Raw genomic sequence first — 19,099 nt, 5'->3', positions numbered from 1 at the left:
ATGACAGATGGATTTTTTTTTCTTTTTTTTTTTTTTTATATAAAAGAGCAGTTAAGTAGAAGCTAGGTCAGTCAGATAATTTATCTGATAAGCAATGTTTCTTGTTTAATGGTAATTCTTTAAGACCAGTGTGCTTAGTTGAGCATAATTTCTCATCATGAAGTATTATAGTAAAAAATGTGAACAGATACTAAATACTTATCTATCAATGGCATTTCTAAGATCAACATATCCACTTTCCATGTCTTTACAAAGTTAATTTTGTGCTCTGTCTCTTCCTTGTGAAATTACAATTTACATTTTGATTCACCATAAAATTCAGTTCAAACTTTTCCTACTATTTCATTCTAGAGATCCGTCTGCTTTTATTTAACAGATGTCCTTTGATCTCAAGGAGACAATTGCTGTTTTACTACTTTAATGAAGCTTGTATTATTATAGGCAAAATGAATATTAGACCAAATGGTAGTAGAAATCCCAGAGGGAAACATGCTTCTCTGTCTGGATCTTGGAAAAGCAGAGTAATTCATTTTACTCACTGATTATATTCAATAAACCCACATTCCCTGTTCTTATTTACTTTTCTTTTCTTTTTTTTTTTTTTTTACTATTATGGGACAGTGTTTCTGTTCATTAGAGTCAAGGTACTAGTCACAATTCTTTTGTCACAAGTGACACATTGGACAGTTCTTAAGTGTTACGGAGAAGAAATAATCTGTTAAAGGAGGGAGGTAGGAGTTAAAAAAGGCACTTTATTTATACTTTTAAGTAGCTAATGCCCATTTCTTACCTGTGCTTTCAACAGACATCAGTCTGGATCATGTTTCAATGCCTTTTAGACCCTTATTTCCTAGAAACTAGGAGGGATCAGATTTAAAAGTGACATTTCATAAAGGAAACAGCAGGGGATGGACACACATGGAGAATAGAAAGAAACAGAAGATAAAAGTACTTGAAGTCAAAAATTAGTTACACATTTGAGAAAGAAGGATGTGGAAAACACAAATTGCAGTAGTTTTAGCAGCACACATTTTTGTCCCCTTTCCCTAACGTGACATGGCAGTAAGAGGCCACAAAACATGGGATTTAATAATAGCTTTCATGGGGGTTTTTTTGTTCTTTTGACTGTTTTTCCACCTATGCGATCTACTTTAGACACAGACTCAACTTTGGGAACAGTCCTGATGGTTGCACCACACTGCTGGGATGAAGGTTTAGTTCAGATTTCTCTTTGGGCATTACATCACTCTGTAGAAAAATGCATACACAGCAACTGAGCATGTTGTAAGGACACTCTAAGGTCTGCTGCTAGATGTCATCACAGGAAAAAAGGCTGCTCAAAAAAGGGCATAGTTTGACTAGAGCAGTGGCAATTATCTCAGTACAAATCGATTTGACAGCCAGGAAGATACTGGTTCTTAGGCAGATGTGCAAACGTGAGTAGCCTCACCTATCTGATTTCTGACCCTGTTCCACACCTGAATCTTGAAGCAACACAAAAGATAGGGAAAGGGGAACTCCTCAATCAGCACTAAGGAGTGGGAAAGAAACATAATAATTATTGCTTTTTAATTTATTACTAAGCAAAACTGAATAATCTCAGAATACAAAAAGCTTCCAAGAGTTAAAACTTTCTTAAAGAGAACTGGTAGCCCTAGGAATCAAAATGTGGCGAGGACTAGTGATGATGTGGCCCACATGAACTATTTAACTTCTGGATACAATGTGGAATTCTTTATAATACAGGTAAAATATCTTGGAAACATTTGGTGCCTGTGAGCAGAAAAGATAAATATTTTGTCAATTCTTAGTTCAAGGTACACTTTTGTTTTCGGTAGAATAAAAATTTGATTTCTTTTTGTGCTGCATTTCTTGTAAACTTATGTTAGAGACCAAATAGGAGCTATGAACAAAGATTTCAAGTGATGAGCTGTCCCATGCCTGTTTACAAGTCAGGATTTCATTTTACATAGAGTTCTCTATAGCAACTTTTTAAAATTTAAATTAGAAACATGGCCAGCAATGCATGCAAAATGTTCATTCATTGTAGTAAACTACAAAAATATTGCTTTTATGCAATGAGAATGCCATTGTAGAATTTTAAAAGGCATAGAAATAAAAGACTCTGGATTGGAGTGATTTAAACAAACTCACTAGGATATAGTAGATGATTAAAATACAATCTATAATTACATTACACTGGTATCAGGTAAGGATAAAAGCCTATAAATACACTGGGGTCAGGGTAAGCATAAAAAATGAAACAGTTATTTGAATAATCTGAGATCAAGTTGCAGTAATTAAAAATGAATGTATTATTCAAATGAAGGAATTAGGTTACAACACTCCTCATATGAAAATATTATTGTGACAGACTGAAATAAGTTGGAAGTGATTTTGATAAAAAATTGGGGCAAGAAATATAATGATTTACATTGGGGAAAAAGTAGACAATTATGCGGATGAGAGTATTTGCAGCTCCTCCTTCAAATCCCTCATCAAACCTCGTACCTTTCAGCTGGCCTCCAGGAATTATCCACTACCCCAGCCTATTTCTGGACATTGCTCTTTCAGATACACAGATCAATCCACTAAAAATTAAACGTGCTGTAGCTAAGGATTGTACATGTACTCACAAAGGAATTAATGGGATCTGCACCCACTAGCAGGCATATTGCTTAATCTACCCCACACATAGCTGTTTATCCATTTTCATTGCCATTTCCCAGGTCATTTCTGTAATGTGTCTCCTGTTTTTTCTTTGTCATCTCCTGTCAGTTTGGAGGCCAAAGTCTACACACAAGACTGACACAAAACAGCGTTATTTATGTAAATAGTTGATGGCCACTTGTAGATTAAGTACTTGTTATTATAAATAAAGGTTCTTGAAATCTGACCTTTCCATGGCAAACTCCTTGGGGCAGGAACCTGTGTGGAGGTGCCTTGAATATGTAAACCAAGGTTATTTAATTATTAATAATAATTAATAATGAAAGAATACAGAAAGAGACTTGGTGTTTTTTTCAGGTAATAGCTTTCATATTCTTTATATTAATTAGCTTTTAGAAATGTGCTTTGAGAGCCCTCTCGGAGCAGCTCTTTGCCATTGCCTGTAGTGGGACAGCCGAGAGCTGCTCTGCAGGTGCACATATGCCCATCAGTGGACACATCTGAAACTCTCCCAGATAGGTGAGTGATTGGACATAAGAAGTCAGAGCAAGATCAGGAGTAGATTTCTTAATTTTTGCCCAGTGAATGCTGCCTGGAATTCTTCTTATATTCTCCTTTTTAGCATCTGCAAAAGTCTATTGAGAGATAATTTAGCTCACTTAAAATATGCCCAGCTATGCCCTTTTAAATCCTCAGTTGATCTTTTTATTATCATTTAGTATATTTAAGCCTCTCTTTCTTACCTGTTAAATCTTCCATACTTTTCTTTTCTAGTCTCTTTTGTCTTCCCCTCAAAATGCTGTGTTTGCTTCCCCAAGAAGCTGCTGTTTGTTCATTTTATATCTTTTTCTTCTGCAAAGACTTAGGCAATAGGTTGTTCATGCTGCAGCTTCTTTGTGGGACTGTCAACTCTTTTTTTTAAATTTGCACTCAAATGTATTATCTTGATTGTCTTATATATCACTTCCATTTCCAGGCAGCTGGATCTATTTATTAGATATAGATTAGATATCTGAGTAATATTTAAAAGGCATGCAGTTATACACAGGGGACTTCAGACCAAGAAACTGAATAGTCTTGAATGACCTGTCAAAACCAGCCAGATGAAGCTTTAAAAAGAAAATAGTTACAGCTATTTCCATTTCTCCAGCATTATCCACTCTTCACCTGTCTGTGCAGTTAATTCAGTTAATAGTACCATGAACAGGTAAATGAGCAGCAAGAGAAAATGTTAATTCAGATTCAGAGAGATGACTTGTGTAGAACTATCCTGAATTGATAACTGAAGGATGCAAGGCACAGTATCTCAGACACAGTTTGCATCTCTGGTAGTGCCATTAAGTCATGTGCTTGGACCAGCTGCAGTGTGTCCTTATAACAAACTCTCCAACTTTAAAAATAACTGTCTGTTTAGGGGAATATCATCCCAGCAGACTGATCACAGTAAAGGCTTGAGAGAATTCTTGTAATGGCCAGTAAGTCAGATAGTTGCACATGTGCATATGTGCTACAGTGTATATGTTACCTGACTGGCTTATAGATTGGCAATTATCAGTTACTACTTTATCAGTTTGTATTTAATGAAAACTGAGAATGTGGGGTGGAGTACAGGGCTGCAAGTAGATGGGAAAGAAAATGAGAAAAGAGAATTAAACAGGAAGAAGTTACCAACTGAGAAACCCCTAGCTAAAAAAGACCTAAGTACAGAATAAGAAGCTGCACTGAAAGGCATTTTATATTGTTATATCAAGCAGTATTTCCATGGACTGGGGAAATGGGTCTAAACTGTCTCTCCTACACATGGGCAATATTTTCCATTATGAAGATAGACACTAAATCCTGTTTCCACTTCCAGGGCATAGAGAGCATTGATTTTTCCGGTGTCTTAATAAAGAAGTATGAGGACACATTTTTTGAGATAGGATAGTATAGGATCATCTGCTCAGAACCAAGAAGAAACACATTAAGGGAGAGAGTAATGGAGCATTTTAGTGATTCTGAGTTATAGATGCAGATGGCTGTCCATGTGAGTGCTAACTTTTAGCAAAACAAAAAGATATGAGACAGTGAAGCATCTCCAGCAGGTTGTGGATATTGTGAGGTTCACTGCTTGTAAACTGGCTGGCGTTCAAGAGACTGTGTTTGGGTCTCAGTCATACGCAGGTTAGGCAATGATGAACTGCATTTTTCCATGGTGCCAGATTGCATTCCGTTCCCATACCCCAGAGAGATTCCAAGTTGTTCATTATACTTTGTCCTGGTTAGAAAGGAAGAGAGGTAGTAGATAACATTTAGTGTCCAATAGGACTGGCCAGAGGAGTGCAGCGATGGGTTCATGGGGGAGTGGGGAGGGGTGGCCATGAGAACAGCCTTATCAGCAGGGTAGATTTCCAAGCAGACGCGGAGGCTTGATAGGTAATTGCTGCCAGTTCTTTCATTCTGCTTCGTAAAAATTTCTATTCCCGGGAGCATCCCAAACATTTAATAGAACTTTTCTTTAATCTCTGCGACCCCTTTACTTAAGAGTAGCCTCATACCATTCCTCTTAAGATTTTGTGCAGTTCTAAGGGGCCAGCCAGGACACAGGGGTTCATGCCAGCACTACAGGGCTAGCAGAATTTCACCTCGGTGTGTAATCCCTTCTCCTCCAAAAGCCAGATAGTTCTTCAGGGATCACTGCATGCTTGACATCAAATTTCTTCATTACTCTCATGAGACAGAGATAAGTGTTCAAAGGTTTCCACAAACTTTTAACATCAGGATTCCCACGTGTTTCCATGGGAGTCATGCACCCTGGAATGCTGTTTTTGCTCAGCAACAGAAATATTATGAAGCGGCTGATGTTGGATAGTTTCCAGCCCCGGCTGCATCTTTTCACTCTCCAGTTTTGCAGGGAAATGATTTAGGTAGCAATAAGGACCTGTGTGGTTGTGGGTGAGCACAGGTGATTTCCATGAACACCTTACAGGCAGGGGCAGAGAGACATCGCCCTGTGCTGCCTTTGCCCTCTGGCTGCAGATCCGGGGTGCCAGGCCAGAGGAGGGGGTGACACAGTCCGACACAGCTGTGTCACAGCTTCGGCGTGCTCAAAGTCAGGCCCTCCCGAGGGCTTCGGCATCCCCAGCAGCCTGCCCGGCTGCGGAGGCGGCAACAGCCGCCTTCGTGCGGATGTGCCATCACAGCCGGGGCTCCTTGTACCAAAGTTTTGGTGGCAGCGGCGGGGCACAGGGAGCCCAGCCGCGGGATGGGGGCGCAGGGCAGTGCCCCGCTGGGTATTTCGGAGCAGGGAGGGATGGTGCCCGGGAGAGGGGAAGTATTCCCTAAACAGCTCCTGAAGTGAGCTGACAGCATTGCGATCGATATTGTTCTCTTTGCGCGTCAATCCTGCAGTTTATTGAAAACATCACCTGCGGTACCGCCCGCCCGTGAGGGGACCCATCTCCGCCGCGGGAGCGGCAGCCGCGCTCTCTGTCGTGACAGGCGCAGGCCGGCGCGGTGTCGCGATCGGGCTCAATCAGCGCCGCTGTTATCAGCGCGGGGCCTGCGCGGCCTGGCGCAAAATCAAATCAACGCCGGGCCCGCCCGCGGCGCCACAGCGACCCCTGCGGGCCGCGCCGAGCGCCGCCAACACCGCCGGCCGCTCCTGAGAATCCGCGCGGCTGCGGCTCTCGGCGCGGTGACCGAAGGAAATTTTCAACTCCGGCTCAGAGTTTTCCAATATTTTCTCTTTTCCCACCTACCGTTTTAAAAAAAGTAAGTGTCACACAAGTCTCTTTGAAACGGTGACTCTTCTAACTTTACAGCTTAGCGCAGCATTATCATGCTAAGGATCTCGGCTGACCGAGTTACTTAATGTGTGTAATTCTTCGCTGTGAGGTAGTGAGGCATTGGCACATGCTGCCCAGACACTTCGTGGGTGCTCCATCCCTGGAAACACTCAAGGCCAGGCTGGATGGGACTCTGAGCATTCTGGTCTATGGCAGGGGGATTGGAATTAGATGATCTTTAAGGTCCCTTCCAACTCAAGCCATTCTATGATTAAATAGTTTATATGATGAGTTCGAACAACAGAGGTTTGAAAGGTGGTTTTCATCACTATGTTTTAATGTTCAACAAAAAATTTTCTTTGCAAAATAAAAGAAATTTCGTATACACACTGTTTTTCACTTTTCCCTCTGTTCCACCTCATTTGGGTTCTGTCCCACTACTGTGGGTAGAAACTGAGGTATGAAGTCCTGGTTCAGCCAGCATATTCACAAGTTCATGTATTTATATACATGTAAAATTACCTTAGTTTACAAGCATAATTGTCTTGAGTGGAATGTGTCTTAACAACAAAGCCGTAGGTCCCAATCAAACCCAAAGGTGGTTTGATTTCTTTTTGCAGTTCTAGGGAGTGGGTGATGAAAGCAACACTAGTGGTAACAGTGGGTCAGACAAAGGTGTTACAAGGTAGGCAAAGATTATCTGTGAGGGAAATGAGACTGCTTCTGTGAACATGGGGGACAGGACCATGTTTAATTTCTTGCATTTCAATGCAATTAGAAGGAGGAACCTTCCTCTTTTAGCTTTTATATGCCCAGCTTCGTCCCAGCGATGACATGTTTTTCTTACCCATAAAAAGCCTTCCTTCAGCTAAGTAGATCATTTTGTTCTGAATCTGGAGAGTCAGTGAGGAACCAAGTTGCATTTAAAGCATCTGTGCATTTTGTACAGTTATTTCTGAAGAGGTAAGCTGATCATCAGTCTCTGGTCACAGCCTTGCATTCAGACCAGTGAGTGGCTGAGAATGCAGATTGCAGAAATATTTGGTCAAGTGCATTGCACTAAATCATAGTGCAATTCTCTGTTAAATTCAATTTTTCATGCAGACACATCTTGAGGGGCTGCCATTCTCTGCGCAGTATCAGTTCTGTTTTCTCCCCTCATACTTGAATATTTTAGACATTTAACGAAGTGATTCTTCCCTTGGGATGTATCAGCTTTAGAGCATCTGTATTTGTTAATTTTGAACTTTGTCTAAACACTACCTCCATTCTCAGGACTGAGGCCGTCAGTAGTTAGAAAATAAAAGCATGTAAATTCACTTAATTTTCAGACATCCTCTCAACAAGATAGGCAAAATGCTCTTAAGGGTGACCTGTAGAAGTCCAGGGAGCCTGCAGAATGCCTCAGACCCTGGCAGACTCCCCCTAGGGAGCCAGTATGCTTTAACTGGCTTCCCATTGAAGCAGCTGTAAGAACTGAATACATAAGAAAGAAAGGTAATGAAAACTGACAAGTTGAAAAGAAATTGAGAGTTTAATCTGTAAAGTTGTGCTTGAGGGGGCTTACATCATGATATTCCTATGGAGTAGCAAAAAGAGAAAAAAATTAGGAAACTGCAGAGTATGATGAATTTACATAATTTTTTCTTGCACCAGGCGATATTTATTAATTTCTTTTCTGCCACTTTACTGCACCTCTTTTCTTCTTAAAAAGAGAAAATGAAGTATACAAAACCTGGCAATCATAATGAATTTGTGAAATGCTCACAGATTATTTATAAGCATGCAAGTTATGTAGTTGTTGGAGATTCTCTCCCTTCTGCTCCTGCTTGGTGATGAAGAATGGTATTTTAATAGGCAGATGGTAAAGACAATTACAGTTTGGGGCTCAGCTGGGAGTTACATCAGTTTATTGCAAATTATTAGTTGATAAATGCTTTTGTTTACAAGCAAAGTCTTAAGCAGCTTTGTAATCAGTTTATCAGCTGCAAACTGAATTTTGACAGCTTGCCTTTGGGTATACAGTCACTTTTTTCCTGGCCATTTAAAAATCATGCTGACCAAGCAGGCACAATGGTAGCTCCTATGCACCTGTATGATGCTCAGTAAACTGGCATTTTTTATTAAGCCTGTTTTGGAAGAAGTCATCAAGTGCAGAATCCTTCTCAGTTGTTAATTTGTGTTAGCGTGTACAGCCAGAATCTTCACAATTTGCTCATTCATTTTTTGTTTTTCAAGTTCCATTGTAGCCAGAAGTAACTCAGCCTTCCCTTTCTGCTGTTAACAGTCTCTTACTAGATGAACTAACTGGGAGACTGATGGTGGCTTACAATTCTTGTTTACCTTGGACACCATGTGTAGCTTGGAAGGTGGAAATGCTTTTGATCACTGAGAATTTTCAGTCAATTTACTTCTAGCTTCTAATTTAAAAAAGCAGAACTGGGATTTAACTCCTTTCGAGGAAATCTGGGATATTGGTATGGGGTTTTGTGTGTGGGTGGTGGTGGGTTTTTTTAATGAGGAACTTCTTATAATGCTTATTATAGCTTCTAAGGTGTTTACATTTTAAAACATACTAAACATGCAAATCTACTTTTATTTAGTTTCTTGTTTGGTAAGAGAGACACAGATTTGTCACAGAGCCTTGTTTCCACTGCAGCCAGTGTAAAACATTCTAATGGCTTCAGTGGGAGCAAGACTTTTTGGAATCAGGAAGTGCCACTTTCCTTCCATGGTCGTTACAGCTGAGGTGAACTTCAGTTCCTGAACTTCAGCCTGTGAGCTGAACGTTAACACGAGTAAAGGCCCGAGATAACTCACGATAATAGCAGCTGTTTTCTCTGGGTTACAGTGCACATAACGAAATGCTCCGGCTTCTGTTCATTATAAAAGCTGCCTTTTGTTTCTCACAAAGCCATGAGCCTTTTCTGGAGCTTGGCCCCTGTATTGGATAAGCAGGCAGGTCTCGTAACCAATGTTTCTTACTTTGATTTTACCGTTCTAAAACTTCCCTATTTCTTGTTATATTTCTTGTGTTGCTTTCCTTTACAGATACAGCCTATCACTACAGCTCCTTCTATCTAATCCTTCCTCCCGCTCAGGTGCCTTTGCCATTCACTCTGCATTTGCCCAGGGGCAAGAAATGAGCCCTACAGTAGCAGGTGCAAGACAGTAGAAAATCCATTGATAAGATGAAGTGTACTCTGCTTTTCCTGCAAGAAAGAGGCGCCATTAAAGCATATCTATTGTCTCATTTATTCACCTCCTTTTTTCATACACTCCAGCCTCACAAAATAACTCTGAAAAGACAATCCACAGGCATGATTGTGTTTGTAAGGCTACAAAAGGTCACCTTACAGCTGTGCTGTTATGGAAGCAGGGATTGTAGGAATGTGTGTATCCAAAGCCCTGCTTCAGAGTAGTTGGTTTCAGTGGTGCATTTTCTCTTTCTGTGAAACCTGGTACATCCACAAAAGCTGGGGAAAGCAGTGGGCGTCACCTGGGAACGTCTCCTGGGAAGCTCTATGGAGAGTGCCCATTCAGTGGTCCTGTAAAAAGTAAAAAGGGGGATGAGTGTGCTCTGACAGTAAGTTTTAGCTCCTTTGCGGTGGTGGTGGGAATGCAACATGGGCAATGTCGGCAAGGGTTTATCTGGTTTTTTCAAGCTGTTTATCATTTTCTCTCTGAAAGCTTCGTAAATTCTAAAATAACACTCCACTGAGACCTAATTCAAATGTAAAAAAGGTGTAGCACTCAATTCAAAACAGTAGAATTTACAAAGAAAAGAGGAGGGGGAAAAAGGGAAGAAATCACTAAACTTGGGAAAGAACTCCTTCGACTTCCTTGTTTGAGTTTATGCTGAATTAAGGAAATAGAACAGGTTTAGCATTTGTGGCAGGCTTTAATTTCAACCTCTGAGCAGCAGACTTAACTTCTTGTGATGTGGGAGGATATTACAGTTTTCAGCTTCATTTCGTAAGTATTGCCATTTGTGCCAAACATTTAATAGTTTTACGCTGTGGACTGTCGTCCACCAGGAGCTGATATCACCTAAGACTTTTTAGAGCCATCTAATAGAAAGATATGTATTCATTCTGATTAGCCCAGGATTTGAACGAGGGTCCCAGAAGAGATATATAAGCCTCTTAAATGCATAGAACTTCTAAGGATATGGGTTTAACTGTCTCCCCCTGTGGTAAATAAGCTGTGACAGCTCTATCAGGGGGGAAAATGGCAAATAAAATTACCACATTATTTTCCTGTGAATATTTTCGGAGCACTAATCTATTTTGCCTCTTTACCTATTAGAACTCTGTTGAGTGTTACGTGTAGACATTTAATTGGAGGAAACACATAAATATCCTCAAACTAGCAAAATGCAAGCATACAACACTGTTAAAAACAAGAGGTCAAAATCTGTTCCTTGCACTCCTTACACTTCAGAAACACTGTGCTTTATTTGGGGTTCAGCTGAGGAAGGGTTTTGCAGTGTGAATTTGAGAGCTGCTGCCATAAGATGGTGATGTTAGTAATAGTTGTACTGTAGCAAGGGAAAGACCAACTCCTGACACTCACACTGAGATGCCAGGTTTAGGAGTTCTCTCCCCTAGGACTGGCGAGTTCCTTTCACATTTTTCTTTTCCTCTTTATCAGCTATATAATGCCTGACAGTTTTAACCATAAAATCATCTATTCAGATGAATACACTGTCAGCTGTCAGCATATGACTAAGCTGAAGTCAGACCCGAAGCTCAGGCAGGTTGACTCACATGAAGGAGCAAGAGCTATATTCCTAAGGAGTATTTTCTTCCCTGTTTCTGGTCAGAGAACTTATATATCTAAATGCAGGGGTTTAATTTGGCTAGAGCCATTAAGATTAGTATTTTTCTATTGCATTCCTTCTGGAAAATATCACTGCAGTTTCTTCACTTTGCCTTTTGTTCAGTGAGCTAAAAATTGAGACGGCTCCATATTCTAAGCTGAACACAAAGGTAATAGCAAAAGTGGCAACAGAGCTGGTTTGTCCCCTATATTGGTCTAATTTTTATACAGGAAAATAGGTTTTCCATTTATTGCAGGCTTATCAGATGCAGTGGGTAGTTAAAATTAAAGGTCAAATATCTTTTGGCAGTCTCCTTTGATCAGTAAACAAGGAAAAATTATAGAAGAAGCTAGGAAATCATCTCAATAATGTAACACTAAAGCTGGTTTTGGTGAGAGTTTGAGTAGTCTGAATTTGCAGGGGGGATTTTTAGGACACTTCACAGAAAAACAGTTGGATCCCCAACATTAAAGTGCATTAATAGCAAAAATGCTGTGCAGAGTACATATTTTGTGTACGCATGTGAAAAACGCTAAGAATTATTTAGCAACTGGAAAGACTGTTCACAAAATGCCTTTGATTTATTGCTGCATATACCACAGATCCATATCACATATTCCTACATTATTTTATTCAAAAACTTGTATGAACCATGAGTTGGCATGTTGTAGAATACTGAAAAGGCATTAATCAACCCAAATAAACAAGTACATAGATCTATCTAACAACTATGAAGTAGTTAATAAATTTTTAGCAATTTTATTATAGAAAAAAGGTCTAAAAGAGTAGTGCTTAATTATCTGGACTCCTCTGTGCTGGGCTGTCTTTTGATTGTATTAATGAAGCAGCTGGCCCATTGTTTCTCTTTAATTCCTCTATTGTTTTAAGAATATGTCACAGCTCTTTATTCTTTTATCAGGTGCTGTGCAGGAGGATTCACACAATAACTCATATTCCTACTGTATTTGCCAATGCACAAAGAAACCTCCAAAGCATTTTTCAAAGAAGGGGCACACATAATTTATAAGTTCTGTTCCTTGTACCACTCCACTGTCAAAAATTTCAACAGTATTGGATTTGAATGAATTATAATTTTTTTTATTAAACAATGTGTCCACATATAGATATATGTACTTTGTTCATGTCAAAAATTAGCGATCTGCCCAATAACTTGTGCTGTACTGAAATGGCATTCAATAAGCTGAGTCGTCACAAGCCCATGGGTGAGAAGCAGAAGGAACCCAAATATGAAGATCCCATCCTATTGTGATGTGCAAATTTTCCATAAATGCTTAACCTGTGGAACAAAGGAGGAAAGAAAATAAATTAACTCTAACCTGCATTACCATTACTAAAAAGCACAATTTTTTGCAAGTTGGAATGTTTTATTGGGAGAGGAAGGTTTAATTCAGCTGATGGTGCCTGGAAGTTGCTAAGAGCAACAGTCTGTTGTTTAAATAAATTCTGATAGTCTTTTGACCCTTCTTGCAAAAAGATGTGTGTACAGGAAATGGGCTATTATGTTGTTGCAGCAACGCAATCAAGTCCAGTAAGCTCAAATTTTACTACACAAAAGTAATACTTTGGAATTAACTGGCACTGAAAGCTGCTTTTAATAGAAATTGCGATTGATTTCCTAAACTTCTGTGAAAGGTGTGTGACATTTCTGGGTCAAAAAAACAAGACTCAGATAGTTGAGCAAGGAAAATCAACTAATACTAAAGACAGGGAAACTGGAATTTGCTTTTGAATGTATGTTTATATTTCATTATGATTCTCAATCCATGAAATTCCTTGTACTGAGTGGAAATGCTGGTTTTAGCTACTTGCTCTCTTAAGGTACTTTTCCTGAAAGCAACAATGTGAATCAAGAGCTTAATGGTTTCATCCATTTTGAAGCTCTTTTTCCCAGTGGAGTTAGGTGAGTCTGACCTTATATATATCAGACTGTGATCCACAGATTATCATTCCTTAAGGCCTGCAAAACATAAGTGGAGGGGGAAAATCCAAAAAAGCAGCAGTCCACCATCACAACACTCACTGTACAGGATTCTGTTTTTTCCCTGGAAGTGGTAAAGGGTTCCAGAGTTCTAAGGATCAAAATGAGTGAAGGGTCATTTAGTTAAATTTTCAGGGCAAATTCCTGGTTTCAAATGGGATAGTAGGGGTCCCTTTGTTTAAAAAAAAAATATTTCAAATGTAGAAGAAAAAAAGGAAGGGCTGTTGAAATTTTTTTTTTTTTTCTATTTTAGGTGTCTGTCCTACATAAAATAAAGGTTTGAATTACCATGCGTATCTATCACCATTTTACTCCTTATTCTGAGTACAGAAGATAGTGTATTGCTGCATCTAAGTATGATTTAATTGGTTCAATTTACTATATATTTTTTATACTATGTGTGATTCCATATCTTGATGAGTCCAGATGTAGTTATGCTTCTGGTTTACGGCATCCCATTGCTTGCATTTTATTATTTTTACAAAGCAAATGTCTATCAATCATAGAGATAAATTAGAAAAAACTGTGCAAACATGACACATTGCTAAGATTTTTTCAGCATGCCATGTAATTATTAACCTGATTTTTTGCCATTGAGGGAAGCCGTGAATTACAGATAGCATGGATGAAGTTAAATGCTTTTATATTAGATACATTTTCCTATACAGTCTTCTATAGGTATGGCCATACAATATAATTGAAGCTTTGTCAGCCCTGTAGCCTAGCAACAGATAATACTGTTAGGTTACTGAATTGCTCCTGGTTGACAAGTAGGGAGTATTTTTGTGTTTATCATGTTTGCTAATGATGGGATCCTTTCCAAAAGGCTTGTCTTAATCTTAATTAGAGTTTATCAGCAGAGGTCTGCATGACATTGTGCAGACACTGATTTCATAAATAATAAAAAGTGCAAGTGAAAAATTTGGCAGGAGAAGAAGATATTTAAGACCACTGATTCTTGTAAGAGCACCATGAATTTCCAAAATGTAATCAAGTTTGAACTGTGACTCTATTCTTTATTATCGAAACTTGCAGTACACTCCACTGCAGTTTTGACAGCAATTATGAGTATGATTTATAAGCTTCCTGTTAGGAACCAGATCTGTTTGTACAAGAATCTTGATCATAAACATTACAAAGAACAGTAAGTCCACAGTTTTTCAGGGACATCAGGACCTTACTCTTTCATTTTCATAGAAAGTTTTTGGTTTGGATTGGGTTTTTTTGTTTGTAATTAAGGGTGTTGGTGTTTTTTTAAAGCAGCAGAAATATTTGCAGTGAAAGATGCAGACAAAGAAGAGAACCCTGAAATAACCTTCCCATTTGGTGGATGTTCTGAAGGTATCAGATAATTGCTTCAGTGCCTGATGTCTTTTGGTAAAGAACTCATGCCAATACAAATGGAGTGTAATTTTTTTGCTCTGGTTTGCACAATATGATATTCTTTAGTTTTCCTGTCTTCTGATGATTAAACAAGTGAGCACTTTTAATTCCTTGAATTCTGAACAACTAGAAGAGGTAAAATAAATACACAGTGTTTACAGACATTTTTATTCTTTTCTTCTGCTTGACATGTGTGTGTTATATATCACATACATTTGTTTGATTTAACTATCGATATTAAACAATACATTACAAGCTCAAGACCGATTTCACAGAACCATAATTACCCTTTTCAAGAAAACAGCCTCACAACGTTACAAAGTCTGTTGCTGATCTAAAACCTTCCTTTCTGCACTGGCACAAGAGTAAGACTTTTATTACTACTCTACCAGGTAAAACCTGTAAGACCCCTTTCAGTATTCGTGGTTGTGATGGTGACGAAATAGAGTCAGCGGATGCCCGAAACTTCCCGTGCATCCTCTGCACGAGGCACACACGCTTTTCCTTGCTATTGTCTCTGACGGGCAATATGATTTGTCCAAAGATAACAACACCAGGTGGGAATTGCCCTCAGATAAGAGCACCGGGTGGGAATTGCAGGAGGAACTGTCTGGACTGCTCGCGTAATGAATGCGTCCCAGAGATGCGGGAGCTGTGATGGGTGCGATTGACTTCAGTACACATCGGCCTGAGAAGGGTATAAAGTGCTGCTGGGGACTGGGCCACCTGGGCAAACTGCTCTCCCAAGGCTGCAGGCAGTTCCGTGCGGGTTCCTGGCCTCCTGCCCCCGCCCCTGGCAGGGACTCCTGCCGGGTACATCCAGCCCGAAGATAGGGAGCACTCCGTCCAGAATGGGTGAGTAAAAGCCGGCCACATACTGAGATAAAATCCCGGAGTAGCAAAAAGGGTGCTTTTTTTGCTTTGCGTTTGGTAATGCCAAAGACTGTAAGCCTGTGTGTTTCTAGCTGAACCTGTTTATATTATAATCCTTTAGACTTGCTTGTATTATATACTGCATTGACAATATTTAGATGGTGTGTGAGCAATAAATATAATCGTTGTCATCCTCATAATCAATGTCATACTTCTTGTGCCTGACTAAGAATCTTCTTTCTGCTATGGCAGAATGGGTGGCCAATGTATTCATTATGGACAAGGAGAGGCCCAAATCTACCATTGATTTCAGACCAAATTATATAACCATGACAATTTCAGAGGCACTGTCAGTCACTCATCTCTGTTAAAACATCTGTTCATCCTTTCTCTTCCTCGGATGCCTGTGTTATCTTAGGACTGAGAAACTTTGCCTGGTAAAGCTTTGTAGAACAACTTCACTCCTGTAAGTTATTTCTGAGAAGAGGAACAGCTGGTTAAAAAAAAATCTAGCCAGCTTAATCAGAACTTCATCTCATATAAATAATAGTCCTTCACATTTCTTTATGAAATCTTCATGCCTTTGCATATATTTCATGCAAACATCTTCCTATCTCCTTCTAATCACCACTGGTACTTGGCTATGGCTTCTGTACCGTCCCTTTGAAAGCCTGTTGTTAACTCTGCTCTGTGTTTAATGAAAGCTGTGGTGCTCCTGAGAGACTGCTGTTTATATGTCAGTTGTGTCTTAGCCTGTTGAAATGTTTGGGGGAAAAAAATTCTCCTGATTTTTAGCTGCCACCTGTAAGGAAGCCCTTATCCCTGCCAGAGGTGTCTAGACAGCATAGCAATTCATGTGGTAGTCACGACTGGAACTTCCTATTAAATCTGGAAGCCTCTGTCGGGTTCTCTGCACTTGACAGGACTTTTTCTGTCACTCTTGACTGACTTGTGCTCTTTGCTTGACTGTGCAGTAGAAGGCTCAAGAAGACTTCTCTTCCACAATCTTCCTGCTGTGCATGAAGGTCAGCATGTTTGCATTCACTGCATTAAGGGGAATAAAATCGTTTGCATCTTTCAAAACAGCAGCTCTTGCCTTACTCTGTGCAGGCAAGCATAGAAGGGGACAAGTGGGGACTGCACTGTGTCCTGTCCCAATGAGTGACTGTTGCTGCAAAGGTGCTGAGCTGCATTTCCAGTAGCTGGAAGGCATCTTTTGGGAGCTCATCTGTGGATTTAACTTTACACAATTTCATATTCTGATGAAAATGTGGATGTGTATGTCATGATTACTTAAATGCCTCATTTTCTATTGACTGAGGTGAGTGAAAACAAAATAGCAATACCCTTTTTGGATCTGAATCCTACTGAGCTGAAGGCTTGTATTAATATGCAGAAATGGGTTTAACCTCCCTAATTCTGATTTTCTTTATTAAGCCAAACTAGAAGCGGTTGTGCTTCCAAAGCTGTCACACATCCCACCAGGCTGTGCCTGCCATAGGTGTGACGGTTTGCAGGAGCTGGGTGGAGCAGGCAGCCCGGGTCACTGCTCCCTTCAGCTGCCCGAGTTTAATCTGCTGCTGGACATGAGTCAACGCCCTGAGGAGCTCCAACACCAGGAGCCTGACTCAGCCTTTTAGCTCATCTAGACTGAGTGCAGCTGGAGACCCAGTAATCACTTGTTTTCCCCCCCAAGGGTACACACAGCATGTCAAGATGTTTGCTGGGATAGAGGAAGTCTCAGTTGTTTATTCTGCAGTGACTCATTTTTATTAAGAGATCCAGCGAATAATAAAGTCTAGAAAGAGCTCTTATTCTGTATTAAAATATACTAAAATGTGTTGGTTGATTATTACACCTTCTGTATATAACTAAGATAGATGTGCATGCTAATAACGGAAATTAGCTGTGTGATGTTTGCTGCAAAAGTACCCAATTTCAGGTTCTCAAATTGCAGTGTGTGTTCCATGTTTTTTCATCTACAAAACTAGTTAAGTACACTTTAAGAATTTAACCTGTTTCTTTCTGGAAGAGGTTTTCTCCCAGTTTAGCTCTGAAGGCTTCTGTATATTTACTAGTTATATCAGACAATATATTAGATTGTACTCTTCATTTTTTTTTTTTAATTCCTGCTGAGGCATTGTGATTCTCCATTTGTAGAAATTTTTGGTGCTATCTTTATTTTTCAACTTCTTATTCTCTATAAGAAATTACTCCGATTTGCACTATTTAATGTTGTCATCTTGGAGACCAGTAAATCTTGGTGTGCTTTGGTCCCGTCACAGTAAATTGTTTCTAAACTTTGTAGCAGCTTCAACTGCTGTATTACCGAAGGGTGAATACAAAGACACTTTTCTGCTTTGAAACTTCTACACCACTTTGAGGTCTGGAAGCTTAGTGTATTTTGCCACTGAAATACACTGTCACTGATGCTTTTTTGTTTGCTCATCTTTGAAAGCTAATAGACTGGTTTAATTAATTGTCCAAGATTTCTCTAAAACAATGTCCTAATTCTTCCATTTAGCTGTGGCATATCATACACTGTTGTTATCTCCTCTACCAGATTTTTGCAACAAGTTGTTTTAAAACTATAATCTCGTTGAAGGGAAAAAAATGAAGTGCAGTTGAAAAGGCAGTTATGCCGAAAGATAAACACAGCAATATTACTTATCAAAACGAGTACAGTTTTTGCTTGCCTAATGAATGCAACATATAGCTTTCTCTATATATACAAAACCTGAGGGAAAAAAAAAAGCTTTATAACCTATAAAGTATGCAACATTATTTCAGGCATAACTGTATTGGATATGTATCTAGGCCTGAGAGTGTAGATAACACAATATAAGTGCTTTGCCTGTCTAAACATGTTAAATAAATGAGCATTCACTATCTCATTCAAATACATTAGTAGATGTACTCGCATAGTTAATTTTCTTTTTAATGCACTACACGTGACATTTGCAGCACAGAGCTATAGTGTATCTTACTGTTTGATGAAAGTTCTTCCACTTCCCCTCCTTCTCCCCCCCTTTTAAACAAACCTTTATTTGAATAAGCCTTTATGAAACAGATCTTTGGCATATCTTCTTTTCAGGAAGTTCAGTCAGTGTAAGCAGAGATAAAGCAGTCGTGTTATGAAGAATATTACATAAGGGAAGATTTTTTAGAGAAAGAGGGTGACAAACATAAGGGAGGGGAAGAACACCCTTAAGAGGAAATCTGATTTCTTTCTTGCAGCTGTTTGGTTTTACTGAGCTGTGATTTGCTATTCAAAATAAAACAAGCTTGGAGTTGAGAAAAAATTTACAGGAACTTTGGTGAGAATTATAATGAGAGAAGTGCTGCATAAGTTATTTTCACCTATATCTCGATTTTCATAATGCTGGCTTTTTAGGAGACAAAATGAAAAATTAAAATAATTTTTCATGCTGCAAATAGTTAGGAAAACTACCCAAAATTTGTTTTTCTTATACATGAAAATTCCTATGTTGGTAGAAGGAAGACAGGAAAAGTAAAAACTGTATGCCTCTTTACCTTAAATAAACCATCAAAATTTTTAAAAAATGAGAACTGCGAAGATAGCAC

General features: G+C 39.3%; 1 protein-coding gene across 1 annotated transcript in view; it reads left to right on the top strand.

Annotated features, from left to right (window-relative positions):
* Positions 1-19,099, top strand: part of ZFPM2 (zinc finger protein, FOG family member 2) — a 308,755-nt gene that overhangs the window by 276,741 nt on the left and 12,915 nt on the right. The gene's annotated exons all lie outside the window — the stretch shown is intronic.

This window comes from Melospiza melodia, chromosome 1, assembly GCF_035770615.1.
Source record: "Melospiza melodia melodia isolate bMelMel2 chromosome 1, bMelMel2.pri, whole genome shotgun sequence".
In the NCBI taxonomy this organism is placed as follows: domain Eukaryota; kingdom Metazoa; phylum Chordata; class Aves; order Passeriformes; family Passerellidae; genus Melospiza; species Melospiza melodia.
This window is presented reverse-complemented; position numbering and strand designations above follow the sequence as displayed.